Source organism: Hyperoodon ampullatus, assembly GCF_949752795.1.
Source record: "Hyperoodon ampullatus genome assembly, chromosome: 4".
Lineage (NCBI taxonomy): Eukaryota > Metazoa > Chordata > Mammalia > Artiodactyla > Ziphiidae > Hyperoodon > Hyperoodon ampullatus.
Genome location: NC_136917.1, coordinates 6,516,733 through 6,535,683, shown reverse-complemented (window position 1 = coordinate 6,535,683; position 18,951 = coordinate 6,516,733).

The following is an 18,951-nucleotide window of genomic DNA, read 5'->3' as shown; positions in this document are numbered from 1 at the left end:
ATATAACAATATTGCCTCTCTTTAGGTTTACAGAAGACACAGAGAAACTATCTACACTATAAATTTATCTTTGAAGAAATACTCCAAAAGATTTTTAAAAGTGCAAAAAAGGGGAGATAATATGTGTTCTCTTTTCTTTCTTCAAAGAGACTTTAAAATGTTTGCAGTATTTGAGAGCTAAGAAAAATACTTGTATAACGGGAAATCTCTGAAGTTTTACTTTTCTAGCATGTTCATGTTGTTGTCAGTAAAACAGAGATTTGAGTGCAGATTTTCTTGCTATTCAGATAAAACCAATTTCCAGACTAGATCTTCAATTTGACCTTAAAAATAATGTCCCCCTCCTCATGTATGTCTAAAAGAAAGAGCTGAGAAATACTGCTTTAAGTTATTATAGTTTGAGCCATATTTTCATATTTTATGTATTTGCTATTCAGTTATAATGTCATGAGTTAGAGTGCTATAAAGTTAACCAAACTGTGAGAGACACAGAGATCAGTTCTATTAAAAGCACACGTGACTGCCTATGGAAACTTCAGAAAATCACTTGACCACTTGTGCCCTCTATTTTCTTTTCCATAAAATGAGAATAATGGTACCTTCTCATGTGGATTTCACTGAGATTCTAAGAGGATCAACTCAAAAAAATCAATTTCAAGTGGTTTGAAATGTGTAAAACATGAGGACAGCATTAAAATATTATTAATAACATGATGAGGATAGGTGAAATTTCATAGGATGAATAAGCCCACAAATAGAGATCTATGTCATTTTGCTTTCATGATTAAACTTGGAAATTTTCCCATTTTGTCTTACAATTTAGTTAACTGGTACATGTACATTGAGATTTGTATCAAAAGGAGACCTTTAAATTTGTTTAAATATGAAGATTTTAATGATATTAAGTCTTCCAGTCCATGAACATAGATGTCTTTCCATTTGCTTTGTCTTCTTTAATTTCTTTCATCAATGTATTATAGTTTTCAGTATATAGGTCTTTCATCTCTTTTGTTAAATTTATTCCTAAGTATTTTGTTCCTTTTGATGCTATTGTAAATGGGATTATTTTCTTCATTTCCTTTTCAGATAGGTCATTTTTAGTGTATAGAAATGCAACTGATTTTTGGTATGTTGATTTTGTATCCTGCAACTTTGCAATCTAAATGTCTATTGAGAGATGAATAGATAAAGAAGATGTGATATATACATACAATGTAATATTATTTGGTCTTAAAAAAAGAACAACATGGATGGACTTGGAAGTCTGTGCTACGTGTGATAAGTCAGTCACAGAAGGGCAAGTAACTGCTTGATTCTATTTATATGAGAAAAATGAAATATTCAAACTTACAGAAGCAGAAAATAGAATAGTGGTTGCCAGGGGATGGGAGGAGGGGAAAGTAGGGGGCTGTTCAATGGGTATAGAGTTGTAAAAGATGAATAAATTCTAGAGGTCTGCTGTACAACAGAGTGCCTATAGTTAATAGTACTGTATTGTGCACTTAAGAATTGTTAAGAGGGTAGGTGTCATGTTAAATGTCCTTATCCCAACAAAGAAGAAAGAAAGAAAGAAAGGAAAAGGGACACTAGGAAACTTTTGGAGATGATGGATATGTTTATAAAGTTGATTATGGTGATGATATCACTGACGTATGCATATATCCAAACACATCAGATTGTATATATTAAATACACGCAGTTTTTTGTATATAGATTATACCTAAAAGCTACAAAAATATTTTAAGTAAAACTAGAGTACATGCACAGACACATAGACATAGACACTCACACAAAGACACTAAAAAATAAACTGTAAGTCTGTTGTACCATGCAAAAATAAATAAACCACTATTGCGAATTATTGATGTTACATTACAAACCTCCTTCCAAATAATCTGAGAATAGCATTGGTTTTAAAAAAGGAAGAAGAGTAAAATTAAAAAGAAACTTTTAATGAAACTTGTAGGAAAAGTCATTTTATTGTTCATTCCTTTTCCTATGGAGTCAAATAAGTTGAACTATATGAGCTTATAGACATGATCGCCTGAAAGAAATAATTTGTATAGTGTTATTTGGGCTTGTTTGCTCTGTTCATTAGTTTAAAATGTTAGTCTTTAAAACAAATCCTTTTTAAATTATTTGAACTTTCTGAGTTTATCTTCTGAGAAATTGACCTCATGGATAAATGCTTGATTGATTTGAAAAGAAAATTGGGTAGGCACAATTACAGCATTTCACGGGAGTCTAGAATTTATACTAAAAAAAAAGGAAGTAATTTTGCCACTTGACAAATGGAGAAACATTTTCATTCATCGACTGACACTCCTAAAAGCAGTTTAAACATTTATTTTCTAAAGGTGTCATCATAGTAAATATGAAACATGGACTTTAGTTTCTCACATCGTTTGAAGAAGAAATAGTTGATATCACTGATTTGTTGAGCTCAAAGTGGCTAGTTAGCTACATTAGTTATAATCTGATGACTTTTACTTTTTCCAAGGAATTATATTCTCTACTTTTCTACCAGAGTCCAGAGTGTTTTTTACTTTGCTGCTTGGCAGCCTCTTATAATTCTAATTATGGACATGTTCTGGTCAGGAGTTATCAGCTGAGCAATCTCCTTGCAGTAGATAAGCACTCAAGTTAGTGAGCTGCTGCACATATCTCACTACTAATCTAAATGGTATTTGTTTTTGGATGTCAGAAACAGTGTCTGTTACAGGAAGAATCCTCCTTATAGGTTGAAAGAGAGACATACCCTGATGCTTCTCCCAGTGTCTAAACCCCAAATGCCCACACACTGAAGTGTGAAACATTGAACAATAGAATAGAGAGTTGAACAAACTCGTCAAGAGTATATCAAGTGATAATGTTTCATGGGGCAAATCATTTTACTTTCCAGCTTTCAGTTTTTTTATATAAAATGGAGATGTGAGACTAATTGCTCTCTATCCTTCCCTCCTGCGCTATCATTCCATAATATGTGTCTAAAACTTCACTGAGTCCTTTGAGATGCAGCTGCCAAACAGCGGAAATTTGATTCCTCACAGGGTTGTTCTGAGGCATCAGTACAGGGTTGCACAATGTATTAACTAAAGTTTGCCTCTTTTTATCCTTTACATAACCTCTTGAAAGAGAGTGTGCCTCTGGCATTGAGTGATTTTTCTGTTTTCCTCAAGGAGCCAACAAAGTTGAAATTTAATTCAGGAAAGGGTAAAAATTGGAGATAATTGTGGTGAAATCATGCTAATAATTTTGAGAACTAAGGTGTTTTTTCATAAACTACTCTGTAGTCATGAGCCAGTTAATCATCATAATATCTCCTTGAGGGAGTTAAGTAGATGAATAAAGATGCCCATTTTTACTTTAAGAATTGCCTTCCCCAGGTTTATTTTTAACACTAATTACCTCTTAGAGTATGATGAAGTATTCCAATAATAACACATATGCTTTTTTCATGTGGCCAAAAGTATATTCTCTTACAGATTTATTTCATGGATTTGATGATATTTCAAGAAAAGTAATTATGTACCACAACTTAGTGAATTCTGAGTTCTTCCTGATTTTACAAACAAGAATTTAACAACTCAATGCAATTCACTAGCCTTCATGAATTTATCAGCTCTTCCATTAATTTACTGTGTTCTTGCCCAAATTCTTTAACTTTTTTGTTCCTCATTATAAAAGACTGATAATTTAGTTGTTTTGTCAATATTTAAATTACTTAGATGAATTATACAAATTCAAAATAATGTTATTGTCAGTATGTCTGATATCATTTATCCATTGACATGGAAAATGCCAGTGAAAACAATGACTAGCTGTTCCAAATCCCAATGATCCCAACACTTTCTCAAATTTGTACAAATGTAACTACAAAGTTACATTTCTATGTATGCATAATGCATGTAAAAAGCATACATCTAACTAGGTCTCACTTCCTTATCTTTTTGTTTTTCATTGAACAAGTGAATCATAAGTAAGATAGAAATATAATTGGGAGCTTTCTTTAGAAGTATTTGGTATTTATAGAATCAGACATGACACTAGTAGTAATATGCTCCTGTTCTCTGATTCTCCAACATATTCAAGCTGTGTAGGAGAGTGAATTTGATGACTGACTACCGCTAACCAACTCTGTAGACTTGGCCAAAACCTCGACCTTATTTTTTTGCAGTTTTGTAACTAGGTCAATAATTTCTAATTCGTTGAACTGTTAGTGTTAGGTAAGACAATATATTCAAAGCACTTGATATACTGAAAATACATAAGGAGGAACAGAGGGTGACAAAAGAGGTGAAACTATGTGCTGCTTTGTTCAAAGAGCTACCAAGTGAACTCTTCTTTTTGTTCTATTAGAAAGAATTCTCTTCAATTCAGTTTTCTAACACCCTTCTCTTCCTCCCCTCCTGGACGAGGCCAGGGATAAAGGATGCATAAGACATATATACTACCAAATGTAAAATAGATAGCTAGTGGGAAGCAGCCACATAGCACAGGGAGATCAGCTTGGTGCTGTGTGACTGCCTAGAGGGGTGGGATGGGGAGGGTGGGAGGGAGATGCAAGCGGGAGGGGATATGGGGATATGTGTATATGTATAGCTGATTCACTTTGTTATACAGCAGAAACTAACACACCATTGTAAAGCAAATATACTCCAATAAAGATGTTAAAAAATATATAAAATTAAATTAAATTAAATTTAAAAAAAAAGAATGCATAGGCGTCAACCTATGAACCTTTCTATTTGCCTCCATATTCTTAGCTTCCACTCCAGCAGTTTCCACTGAGAAACAGAATGAACAAGTTTGGGGAGTGAGCCAATTTGGCAAAGATCAGTCATCTCTTCCTGTGTTACTTAATGCCCCTAGCAGAGCATGGCACTCACTTACCCATGTCTTCCTCATTCCTGCCATATTGTGTTATAAATATCTCTATTAACACTTCTTTCCCTAGATTCTAATTATCTTTTGATGTTTCTCTTTTCACCAGACAGAGTTCCTTGAGGAAATAGTGTATATATCACGTTTTACTCTTTCTAAATTTCTGCACAGCTCAGGCACATTATAAGTGCTCAGTATGAATGAAAGAAGTTTATATTTCAGATTAATAATGGGAAATAAATTCAGAGAAAGAGAAAATACAGAAACACACATAGACAATGTGTTTTGAATTAGAGATCAATCTATGTAGAATGGAGACTTTGATATATATAATTTATGTCACCATAAATTTGTCCGTGTTCTATAATATATAGTCCTGCCTATGTGGGCCCCCTCTTGAACCTGATGACCACACTTGATATGAATTCAGTATTTGCATAATATATGAAGAATGAGCCATATTTTCTTTCCTTTTTTTTTTTTTTTTTTTTGCGGTACGTGGGCCTCTCACTGTTGTGGCCTCTCCTGTTGCAGAGCACAGGCTCTGGATGCGCAGGCTCAGCGGCCATGGCTCACGGGCCCAGCCGCTCCGCGACATGTGGGATCTTCCTGGACTGGGACGCGAACCCGTGTCCCCTGTATCGGCAGGCAGACTCTCAACCACTGCGCCACCAGGGAAGCCTGAGCCACATTTTCTTTGACGTTGATTGTTCCATGGATATTTTGGTTTAAAAAACTTCAAGCTTTATCCTAATTGCTATTCACAATATGCTATAGTTTATTGATCTTTGAACATATACCAGGCACTATAGAGGGATCTGTACATTTAAATTTTAATCCTCATGAATATAGTGAAAGAATTTTGGTATTCTTATTTTACAGATGAGTACATTGGAACATGGAAGTGAAAATGATGATACTAAATTCATAGATATTGTACACATATATTGGTATTTCTTTTTCTCCAAATGACTTTTAGATGGCCTGTTAATTAACTTCATAATGACCTGATCTAAATGTGTTTTTGCTATTAACACTGAGAAAAGAGCCAGCAGTTGGACAATTACTAGAAAGATGAAAGGATATGAATAATGCACATACTGGATAATTGACCCACTTGAATTATCTGTGTGGCACTGGCAAGAGTACTCTCCCCTCATTTACCCTAAATATTGCTTCTCAATATCCAGGATAGACTTATAAACAGGGAAGGAGAGTACATAACTCACTGAGGAGAACTAGCTGTTAAGAGGCCACTGCTACAAACTGGCTAACACATACAAATGCCTTATATGGGTATAAGCCCTTTCTCATAACCTAGCTCATGAGAGACAAGCAACAAATCATCCTGGTTCAGACATAAGACAAACCTGGATTCAAATTCCGGCTCTGCTTTTATTTGCTGACTGTGAGCAAGGTATATGAGCTCTTTTCTTGTCTGTAGAATGTGGGGAAAAGGTCTTAATACCTTCCTTAAGAGATTTTATAAAAACAAACTATTTAGTGTACTATATGGCCTATAATAACCCTTTCAGGTAGGCAAAGCTGATATTTTTGGTCCATTAGAGATGAAAAAAATTACAACCTTAGAGAAGCAAATGACATGCATTCAGAAATGTATGCAGCCTCTAAAAGACATAAGGTACTGCACTAGGCACTGGGGAAATGAAAAGAAATAGAGCCCGAATGAACATAGCCTTCAGGTGTCTCCAATTATCAGTAGGATCTTAAGTGATAGTTCTGAGGCAGCTAATAGCATCATGTTTTTAAAACACGGTATGTCAGATGCTATTCTACATGCATACTCATTTACTTCACAACAACGTTTCAAGCTAAGAGATATTATTATTACCAGTTTTTCTATGAGAAAACCAAGTGTATGATCAGACCACCCAAGATGGTTGTTTTCTTGCTCTTGGTATATCCCTTGCTCAGCCAGTACCTGCTTCACCTACATCCTACTCACATGACTGACCTCCCTACATACCTGCCCCTGCCCCAGCTGGTGATTGTCCTAACCTTCAGATCAGAACATCTCCACCTGATAGCTTATCAAAGTGGTGGTGAGGGGCGTGCCCCTCTGCTAGTTTCCCGGGTAACGGATGAGCCCACCTGACATCAATTCCCCCTATAACTGGTAACCTCCCCTCCTCCCAGGAGCAGAGACTGACGCCAAGTCCTGCCTGTGTCTGCTGCACAAGGTGGGCTGTGCAGGACCTTGCTTCAAACAAGTAAGTGCCACCTTCCTCTAAACCATTGATGTCTCTGTCGCCTGCCGACTCTGGGTTCTTTTTCCATCCTGAAGCTGGGCAGGTACAGGCCTTGTAGGACTGCGTGGTGCAGCCCATAAATTGGTGGAGCAGCCAGAAGACTAAGGAGACTCCCTTTAGCACCGAGATGTCAGGAAGTAAGGATAGGGGATGGAAGGCTGTGGGCCATCCACTAACGTGTGGCTGGAAAGTTGCAGGGGGTAATCTCAGAGTGGTCATCCACATATGTGGGCCCTGTGGTGGCTGTCCTTGATGCACAGGTGCTGCCAAGGGAATAGAGAGAACTCACAGTAGCCTGTTGGGGAGATATTAGCTGCCTTTCCAGTGGGGGAAAAAGAAGTGGCCGCAGTTATGGGCTGGCTGTTGCTTTTTGTGTTAAGAAAGGTCACAGAGGCTGAGCTGACAGCCAAGGCAGAGGTTAACTTGAATGCTGATACTGGTTCTTCTGAAAGTGAGGCATGTGAATGTGAGTGAATGATTTGTATTATTGTCTATTACTGTTACTTGTTGAAAATGAATTAGCTATTTAGAAACTGAAAAAAAAAAAAAAGAAATCCCTGAAAATGTCTAAGATGGGGCTCTTTTGACATTCTAAAACTGGTTTTTGCTTATGCCCTTAGAGGAAGTTAGCTTTCTAGAAGGAATTGGTATTTCTTTTTTCATGCGTTTGAGATGTAAATGAAATAAGAGCTTGTAGGTAAATGCTATAGGGATAATTATGTTTGGGGAATGTCTGTCTAAAGTAGTCTCTCCAGATTTTGGTAATTTGCGACTAAATTAAATGAAGAGAATTCACTGATTACCTGGGTCATTTCAAATAGAATAAAATATTAGAACATTAATTGCTGGTCTGGTCTAAGTTTACCTACCCTTGCCTTCTTAGGAGAGGAAGACTAAAGCATAACTTTTCCAATCAGGAAATGCTGGTATGACAGATATTCACGATTACTTGCTTCTTGGTTTTTACCACATATTAAGGTTTTTAAGGGTTCTGATTATAATCAGTCATAATTCTAGTTATTGTAACCAAGTTTCTTTATTTTTATTTTATGGTGATTAGGTGTTTAACTCTGCCTTTTTAAGTCTTTTGTCATTTATAGACAGTTGTACTTTGATGCTTTTGCAAAAGTGCTTCATCTTCAAGAAGATACATAGGAAGGACATTTTGACAAGTTTAGGTCTCTAATAAATTTTATATGATACAATTGAATGGGGTAAAAAATTAAAGAATCCTAATGGAAAGCCTGATGGCTTCCTAAAAAGTTAAAAAAAAGGATTGGTTACTGAGTGAACTGGTGAATATGGTTATGATTTTTATGCTTTTTGTCTGGAACATTACTGTTTTTTTGTTTGTTTTTTAAAATTAATTAATTTATTTTTATTGTTGGCTGCCTTGGGTCTTTGTTGCTGTGCGCGGGCTTTTCTCTAGTTGCGGCGAGCGGGGGCTACTCTTGTTGCAGTTCGCGGGCTTCTCATTGGGTGGCTTCTCTTGTTGCAGAGCACGGGCTCTAGGCGCACGGGCTTCAGTAGTTGTGGCACTCAGACTCAGTAGTTTTGGCTCGCGGGCTCTAGAGCACAGGCTCAGTAGTTGTGGTACATGGGCTTAGTTGCTCAGTTGCTCCACAACATGTGGGGTCTTCCCAGACCAGGGCTCGAACCCATGTCCCCTGAACTGACAGGCGGATTCTTAACCACTGCGCCACCAGGGAAGTCCAATATTACTGGTTTTGATCTGTGTTTTCCAGGTATAGGGAAGCCCTTCCTTCAAGTTAGTTATAACTTATAGCAATTTGGTAAACTACACCTGTGGGTAGAATGGAAACATTTTTCTTTTCTCTCTGCCTGGTCCCTTCAGAAATTGGAGACTCTTGGGTTCTGAGCAGCCTCATCAGGTGGATGGGAAAAACTGTCTCCTGGCATGTGTGGGAATCTCTATATTTTGGGGACCTCTAGCAGAGAGAAATCCACCGAGGCAGAGCCTGATGGCAGACCTTTGGCATGGCTTTCCTGGCCTTGAGAGGCCTTTAGGGAATTCAGTGTGAGATTCCTTCTGAGGAGTTCTACCTCAGCCAGTTTGGAAGAGCCTATGTGGTCAATTGACCAGAATTATTTTGCAAACAAATTAGTCTTGATTTGGCTGTGTTTGGTGGTGATAAGAGTACTTTTAGAGAGAAAAATGTTATATTTCAGTAGATAAGAAATTCTATTCCTGTTGATTGAGGTCTAGATTTATAAAAGTTATTGTATTAGCCTCACTTTTGCCCTGATGTTCAGGAGGAAAAGAAAATTATCTAATGAAGTTGTCACAGAGCATAACTACTCATGATGTATGACTGCTTACTTTAAGTTTGCCACTGAAAGCACATGTACAATGCTCGTGTAACAAATTCAGTATAAGTGATAAAATGTGTAGCCTATAAAATGTTTCCCCATTAACATACCTCTGAGCTTGTTCACATTATCTGATCCGTTTTCCCCCATCATGGATAACTAGACAAATATGAAGGAGGTCAAGCACAGAAGGTCATAATCTGGACCCAGGGCAGGCGGCATTCACCCTGGCTTCTAGTGACATATACTTTGGTCTATCAAAAGATTTGCAATCAAAAGGGGGAAATGATGGGAACATTGTCACATATGGAGATATGGGGAAGTCATTCTAGCTTATACATGATTTAACTTAAACCTTACTGACCAGAGTGGCCTGCTTTGTGGCCTATGGACACATTGCTGTATTACTGAAAACTTGAGTTTTTCTGAACTATATGGGAGACCAGGACAAAAACCACAAGCAGGTGTGGTATTATCTCAGAATGCCAGTACCTCTTGTATTTTGTTTGGTGGTCGTGATCTCCCCTGTGTTGTACCTGTTAGATGTCTTACATATCATCCCTAGCCTGAGCAGAGGAATGTATTCAAGGATTGGGAAGCTACCATGGCCTCACTGCCAAATGACTCTAATTGTGGGGTCTACGGTGAGAAGCTGTTTTCATCCTCCTCTGGACTTTCATGAAAAATGGACCCGGCTAATGTGACTCTGTGGGGATGGCTGACAGTGGGGGACAAAGACTCTCACCATCTTCCTGTCCCACATGCCAATACGTCAGAAGGATCCCCGTCAATAAATGTTGCTGTACAACTGACTGCCCATGAACCCCCTTGGGCTATGCTGTGTGGAATGGAATAGGCTGGCTTCTGGACACATGAGCCCAACTAGTGGGATTAACTGTTTTTTGTTAGGAAAGACCTCATGGGTCCAGCTCTTAATGGCACTCAACATAACATGGGGTGGGCAGACCTGTAGTTTGACTGCTGGCTAGGCCACCAGAATGTTTCTTTTAGAGCTGGCGCCTTCCCCACCCCATGGGGGTGGCTCTGGGTTTGTGAAAACCAGGGGTGGCCTTACCTTCCTTATAACTTGTAAGAACACTGCTGTCATTGACTCCCTCTCCATTGACTCGGTAAGTGCTTGGCTCTAAAATTTGCCCACATCCTGGCGAATGAGTGTTCTGAGCATACTAGGTATCTTACTCCTGATGCTCTCTGGATGCTCGCTGTCTGTATGGTACTTGTGATATCTGGTTGCAGTGCCCCCTACATACCTGACCCCAGGGATATGGGGAAGAGGAGCAGACCAAGATTGCAAGGCTCCTGCAGGGTCTGTACGGGTGGAGTGTAGGGTCAGGCCACCCAAGATGACTGTTCTCTTGGTCTCAGTACATCCCCTGCCTGACCAGTGCCTGCTTCACCTACACCCCATTCACATTCCTGACCTTCTTAAATATTGCCCCCACCCCAGCTAGTGATTTAGATCAGAACATCTCCACCATGATAGCTTATCAAAGGGGCCATGAGGGGTGTGCCTCTTTTCTACTTTCCCTGGTAACGGATGAGACAACCTGAGGTCAATTCCTCCTATAACTGGTAACCTCCCTTTGCCCCTGGGAGTGAAAACTGCCACCATGTCCTGCCCACTGTCTGAAGCACATAGTGGGGTGTCACTCCAGGACCTTGCTTCAGACGTGTAAGATCCTCCATCCGTTAAACCACTGATGTTTCTTTCACCGACTCTGGGCTCTTTCTCCAGTCTTGAGGATGGGCAGGTACAGGACTTGTAGGCCTGCTTGGTGCAGCCCATCACTGAGGTTGGGAGAGCTTCAGTAAGTTGCCTAAGATGGTATGTTTTAAAATGTCTAGCTGTCCCAGAGAGCCTTCACAGTCCATGTTCTCTCCTGTGAGCCGTAGCCTCTTCCATGTTATTTCCATTGTTAGAGGAAGGGGACTTTACTTTTGGTCAAGATGTCATGGGAAGAAATTTGTGCATACTTGTTTGCTTCACATACACAGAAATGACAAATTTTTAAAAATATAAATCAATGGATAATTAGTCATATTCAAAAAAGAAGAGAAATCTCTCCATGTATCAGCAATCTCTTGCTGATAAGTTGGTATTCAAGTCATATGGGGGCACAGCAGTGGGAATCATATTTAATCACTTGAATGTTCTTGCAGTAACTTGGTACAACACAGAATCTAGCCAGGGGCAGGGGCCATGCTCCTTCTCAATAGGCTGTAATTGGAATAGCACAAATTACTTGTCTACCTTTGCAAACCAGAAACTTGCTGGTGACCTGTGACCTAGGAATAGAGCAGAAGCATCCTTGCAAGTACATGGAGCCTATCTGTGATACTTAGTGAGGAGTATAAAGTTCTGCAAAAGACAAAAATGGATCTTGAATCCTGTCTGACCATGAGATACTGTGCAGTTAACACCACCTGTGTGAACCTAAGTTTCCTCAATGGCACAATGTGCACAAATAGAATCTACTTCACTGAATGGTTGTAATGATTAAATGAAAAATACATGTAAGTACTTATAAAAATGTCCTACTTCTGCTAAATAACAAGTATTTACTACTATTAAGACCAAATCATTTTACTTCCTTTAACTGCTTTTGGGAGAAATATTTTAAAAGGTGTCACATACCCTTCTGACATTTTAAATGGAGGTCATGGAAAGCTCATTTTAAAATTGTTATAAAACAATAGAAATCTAGGTTGTTAAAGGATTTTGAAAATCATCTAATCAGACCCCCAATTATAAAGATGTAGGAATAAAGGCCCAGAGAAGTAACTGGCTTGTTCACGGTTTCACCTCCCCTAGTGCAGGAATCTGTTCCAATGCACTTGCACCAGGGCAGTGGGGCATTACTTTATAATGGAGGGCTGTGTGCCCCGATACAAAATGAGCCCACAATTTTGAAACTGATTTTTATATTCTACTCTCTAACTGCTTTCTATCCGCTGTCATTTCTACTTTTGGTTTATCTGATTCTAATGCCCCCCTATTTCTCCACATTTTACTCCTCTTATCCACATTGGGATAAGAAACAAATTAACCAGTGTGAACTAGGTTTAAAATATAAATGTGAAAGCTTTGAGTGAGGGTGGAGTGACTCTGCTGTGAGTAAAACACTTGCCTTTCAGTACCTTTATTTTGGTTTATTTATTTTGACTATTTCATAGCTGTGGATGGTAGTGGGAGTTGAGAGGAATTCTGGGCTGAGCATCAGGTTATTTGTTTTCTGAAAAATTGAAATCCCAAGAAAAGTGAACTACGATAAATGTGAGACATTGTTGCATTAGCATTTGGATAAATGTGAAAAGTAGACATTGAGAATGAATTAATGACCATCAACCATCACCACCAAAAAATAATAATAATAATAATCCAAGAATGGTAACTAAATTAGGAGATGTTAATGTGTTGAATTAGAGTAAAACGTAAAAGTTAAAGAAGGTAGTCTGTCAATTCATTTTGTATTAATTGAGAAACAAGCAAATTAATTTAAGAAATGTAAGAAAAGTATTTATATATTGTCTTTCTGACTCTACATAAGTCATCTAGTCTGCAAGAATTGCCGTTCCAAGGGAAATTATGTTATCATAATGCTAATCTCTTGTTTCCCCCCAATATTTACCCACGTGCTCACGAACACATGCTGTCAGAAAGATGAATGTAGCTCAGGTTCTGGAGGATTTAAGACAATAATTGTCATCGATTTTTCTGGGACAGAAAGCATAAGACTGCCAAAATCGTGGGTTAAGAACATTATTAAACCATAACACATAATCAAATAGCCAAACTTTGTAGGAAGCTCTTTGAAAATGTACCCTTTGGGGCATCACTCAGACTTTTCAACAGTAATTTGTGGCTTTGTTTTGTTTTGTTTTTGGTGTGATAGCATACATTTTATTTTTGTACCAGCTAATATCTGTTATCAGGAAGTTCGTAATTATACATTTCATAACCTGACATAAAATGTTTTTAACCTTAATTTTATCAATTGCATATCAATGCTTAATACTAACATATAGTAAGATGCTATGATGATGATACTATTACTACTCTAAGCAATCACTTATTATGGTGCTTTGTATATGCCAGTTACTCTTCTGGGCAATTTACATGTATAACATATGTCATTTGATTATAACACATGGAGATGGGCTTTTACTAGTAAGTGGTTTCTAATAACAAATCTCCCTGCTCCTGTATGGCTCCCCCACCAGCTCATTATGGCTTTTGGAATTCAACCATTAAGGAAGAATTTTCAAGAGCTTACACTGGATGCCAGAATAGTTTATGTCTCAGTCTGTGTTTGTGCTTAAGCTACTGTCTCTTAGTTGCAAATCCACCCTTCTGTACTTGAGAACAGCGACACTAAACTCCACAGTTTTCATTTCTCCTTTTAAAATGCTTCCTACTGAGTTCTGAGAACAGGAGGCAGTATAGGGAGATGAGAAGGCAGAAGGAAAAAGTAAGAAGGGACTTCTTCATTCTTTCTTAAGCCTCTTCTTGCATAAGGAGCGTCCTCATACTTGACCCTCTACTTTGACCTCTACTTGATTCTTACTGCATTGCCAGGAATAGCCTCATCACTCCCCTGGCATTGACCCCTTCTTAAAGATCTGAGCCCCAGCTCCTTGGGAATCTTCCCCTAAGATGATAACTAGCCCTTTTTCGTTTTACCCCAGTCCTAAGGATGGTAGCTGTTTCTCTATCTGAACTTTACTTGATACCAGAAGATTCTGAGAATTATTTGGTCATATCCGTGTCCTCTGATGAACTACTGATCTCCTTTCCAGTGGGAAATGAGATACTAGTAATTCATAATATAAAGTCATATTACAATTAATTTAAATGATCACTTCTTATGGGTTATAATGAAATATCCTGAGAACCCAGTGTCTTCAATCCTTAATTCTTATAGTAATCATGATGACTACAAGAACTGTGGGTGAGATGCCTCTTCTAACTGCACTGGAGAATCTACAGACAGAAATGTATAAACTCAGGGCTTTTAATCCTCAGTAGAGGATTAAATAGAGAACAGAAGAGCTTCTATAACACTCAAAAGAATCTCTTTTTCTTATAGTGCAAGGCTGGTTTCTTTTAAAAGGTAGATGCATATTTTAATTGTGCTGATTGCAGAATTACAATGGAAATCAAAATCTTACACTTGCCATGTCTCTCGTGAAAAAGCGAGGATATTAATTGGGAAAGTGAGACTGAAACTTGTATGGTGACATCTGAGGGGACTTGAACAATGCTGAGAATCTTAGAACTCCAAGGCTAAAATTTCTTAGTAGTGGAAGAAATCTACCTTCCTGGATGTGAGAAAACTATCCTGCTGTTGGATTAAGACCCTTCAGTAATTCTGTGCGATAAAGAACTCCAAATCAACCAGCTGGGATGCTGACTGAGAGAAACGGATAGTAGAAAAAGGAAGTTATTTATATCTACTACAGTCATGTGACTAATTACAGAAATGGGGACTACAGGAGCTATGCATAGTTTATTCCTTGCTGCTATTATTTTCACAGAGATAGATATAGCTCTTCCTATCCATAAAGACCACATAGATATTTAGACATATTAATATTTGTATATATTATATGTTTTCTTTTGACCTCCTTTCTCCTATCCCCTTATTGTTTTATATAAAGGTAGTTTCTCATAGATAGGTTTACAATTGAGTTTTTAGGAAACAATATTCAGGTGGGACTCTGATTGTAATGGAAGATTAAATATCATCAGAAATGGTTGCTGTGATTGTTACCTAGAAATGAACACAGTGGCTGTTTGCATTTTGTGTATCTCCTTTTTGGACTAATGAAGAGAGTATTTTTGTTTGTATGAAGAGTAATTGATCTTATGATTGTGAAACAGTATAAGTATGTACAGAGGTGTGTATATGGTACCAGGTAACCAGAGGAGTGAATTATTTCAGTTGTTAAGCATTTTTCTGTCAGCTCCAAATCCAACCTTCTATACTCTATTTTGTGATGCTCTGGCTGAACTCCTTAATTTTCATTTCTTCTCTGCCACTAGGATTTCTGTCAGGTTCTTCCAATAGGAGAGACTCAAGAGAGACTAGAAATCAGGTGAAAAGGGAAAGGAATATTCTCCCTGTTATAGTTTTGCTTTGCCTTTTAATGTTACCCTTCACCTTGAAATGACAGTTGATTCCAGTCTCCAGTTTTCGGTTCTCCCAGAACCAGCTTCATTTTGCTCTCCCAAAGATATAGCAGGTTCAGCCAAGCAGCCCTTCCTCCCTGCAAGTCTGATCTCAAATGTATGTGTCGTCCCTCAAGCTCCTGAGATGCTAGCAGCATGTGGGCAGACCTCAGAGGTCTAAGACCCAGGTCTGAGGAGCCCCTGCTCTGATTACCTGTGATACTCATATCAGCCGGGTGGTACCCTGTCCTTGGAGGTCTGATTCCCAGCTCTGGGGTTCTCTCCTCTGAGCTGCTGAGCTAAGACTAACCCCATCCAGGTGATGCCCTCTCTACAGATGATTAAATCCAGCTCTAAAAGGCCACTTGCACAAGTTTTTAGGTTCTGTTAACCCTGTCATCTTCCTTTTGGTGTCTGACTCCTGCAGTTACTATCTCTGTGTTGCTCATTTAATAGTTCATTCTGTATTAAATTCTCTCTATTGAAATACCTTGTCTGGTTTTTATTTTATGCAGTCCTAATTTGGTCTCTAATAGCTGTATGCCCATTCAGAGACTCAATCCCTTATCTGTTTAGTTGGTGGGGGGACAGAAGGGATAGTATAAATAATACCAAGGTGGTCTTTCCCAAATTGTTTTCTGGGGAATGCTAGTTCCAGCATTTCCTCCTTGCAAAATAATATTTATGGCCATGTGGATTTGGGAAATGTTAAATACTATAGCAAACTATGAGAGAATCACAATGCACATAAGCATAATAAAGGCTCTGAGAACTCCAGCAGAAAAGAAGTGTATTTTGCTTTGACTCAGCATCTCCCCTCAAATTTTTTAACTGTTAAAATGTTTTAACTCTGAAACTGTTCTATTTTCAGTTAACCTCTGTTACCACTCCATGATATACACTGAGAAATAGTATTCTCTAGAATCCTTAGCAGTTCAAAAGTTTTGCAGATTTTTTCAAGATCCCTTGAAAAAATTGAGGAGAAATCTAATGCCTATAATATGTAATGATTTTAGTGGGTTTTACTTATCTGTTTCAGCTCCAAGTATGGATGTTGACTGACAGTAATGTGCTTTGCAGTGAAATGTAGAATAAATGCTGAGGCAGGTCAGGATACAAGGAAAGTTATTACAGGAAACGAAAGACAAGGCAAGAGAACTCTGGAGGGGATTACAGAATAGACTTGCATTGTATGGTTACGGTTAAGTGAACAAGCTATGTATTCACACTGCCTAGGTATGGCTCTCAGCTATAACACTTGAGTGCCACTTGATTTTGAAAAAAATTACTCATCTTCACTGTGCCTTGGTTTCTTATCTTTAAATGGAGATAACAGCAGTATATACTTTACAGGTTTGTGAAGAAGATTAAATGTAACATAGGATATAATGTGATTAACACCTACGTAGCATTTACTTATTTAATGTACTCTCAAAAACAGGAGCAGGCCTTGTATAATGACTTAAGCTAGATAGAAAAGAATAGTAATGGGGCTTCCCTGGTGGCACAGTGGTTGAGAGTCCGCCTGCCGATGCAGGGGACACAGGTTCGTGCCCCGGTCCGGGAAGATCCCACATGCCGCAGAGCGGCTAGGCCCGTGAGCCATGGCCACTGGGCCTGCGCGTCCGGAGCCTGTGCTCCGCAACGGGAGAGGCCAAATAGTAATGAAACAAATATAAGCTGCTCAAAATGGAAGGACCTTCAGAGGGTGTCCATTCCATCCCCCTCGTCCTATAGGTGAGACTAGAACTATGTCTTCCAGAGGCTAAGTGATTTTGTTATGAGCTAATAGGGAAGTTAGATGGATATCTCAACTTCCTCACTCTTAGTAGAGAGCTATTTCAATTAAACTCTAATTTGTTTGGCTGTAGAATTTTTTTGTATTTTCCTGGATAAAGGCAAGAGGTAGTAATTCCAGAATATTTCTTTCTGGATTCAGAGCTCTGGCTGATCTCAATGATGTTTAAGACCCAGCTACAACTCATGAGGGGTTTATTGATTTGCACAAACCACACCACATGCTTTCTCCCACTCCTAGTTCCTGTTTCCCTAATACCATTCTGTGTGGGAGAAACATGGGTAGAGTTAGCATCAGAAAGAGTTGGAATAGTAGAAAGGGAGAAAAATAGTTTCATTCATTTTTTCAGCTTGATTGAAGTACAGCTGTTAAATAAAATTGCAAGATATTTAACGTGTACAATGTGAGGATTTAAATATATGTATACATTGTGGAATGATCCCCTCCATCGAGTTAATTAACATATCCATCATTTCACGTATTTACTTTTTTTCTTTTTGGTGAGAACATTTAATTTCTGCTCTCTTAGCCAATTTCAATTACACAATACAGTGTCATCAACTGTAGTCACCAAGTTATACATTAGATCCTCAGACCCCATTCATCTTATAACAGAAAGTGTGTTGAGTGAGCAGAAAAGAGATGAAGGATTGACTTTTTTAATATATCCTCTATCTTTATTTTGCTGGTTACAGAATTCTGGGTTGAAAATCATTTTCCCTCAGCATTTTGAAGATGTTGTTCCATTGTTTTCTAGCAGGATTGACTATTTGAATACAAATTCACGTCTTTTTTTAGAGCTGGGTGACCAAGCCTGGCTGTCCCATACCTTCTATCTCTCAGAATCCCCAGGGACACTAACACTGGGGAGGTAACCACTTCGTTTCCCCATACTTAAGGAAACTTCTGAGCTTTATTAAACAGACCCAGAGAACCATGTTTATTGTTGTTTTGTTTAGTGATACACTTAGAAAGGTAAAGAATATGAGATATAAGAACAGTCATAATATACAAGCCTTCTACCAGTTCATGGAATTATGAATGAGCATATTATTTTAAAAGGAGAGCTTAATGAGGTAAAACAACATTGTACTGCAGTCCAACTAAAGCTACGTACAAATGCATATATAATTTATGATCTATGTATAATTCATATGTATGCAAACACCATATTTTTTTGTGGTAAAATAGCGCAGCGAGGTTAAAAACAAATGGCTAAGCTCAATACAGGCTTTACAATGTCACTGAAAGCCATTTTACTAGCATAAAGGCCTCCAACATGCTGGTATTAACGTTGTGATGAATATTTAGACTATTTATATTTTGTTCTCTTGAGAACTAAGCCAAAATAAACATTTTAAGGCAGCCTTTGGAAGTGTCAGCATTTCTTATTTTTATTTGCTTTGTGGTAAATGATATTCACAATATTCACAATTAAAATATTGAACAATGAAGGACAAAGATTGGCAAATTCATCT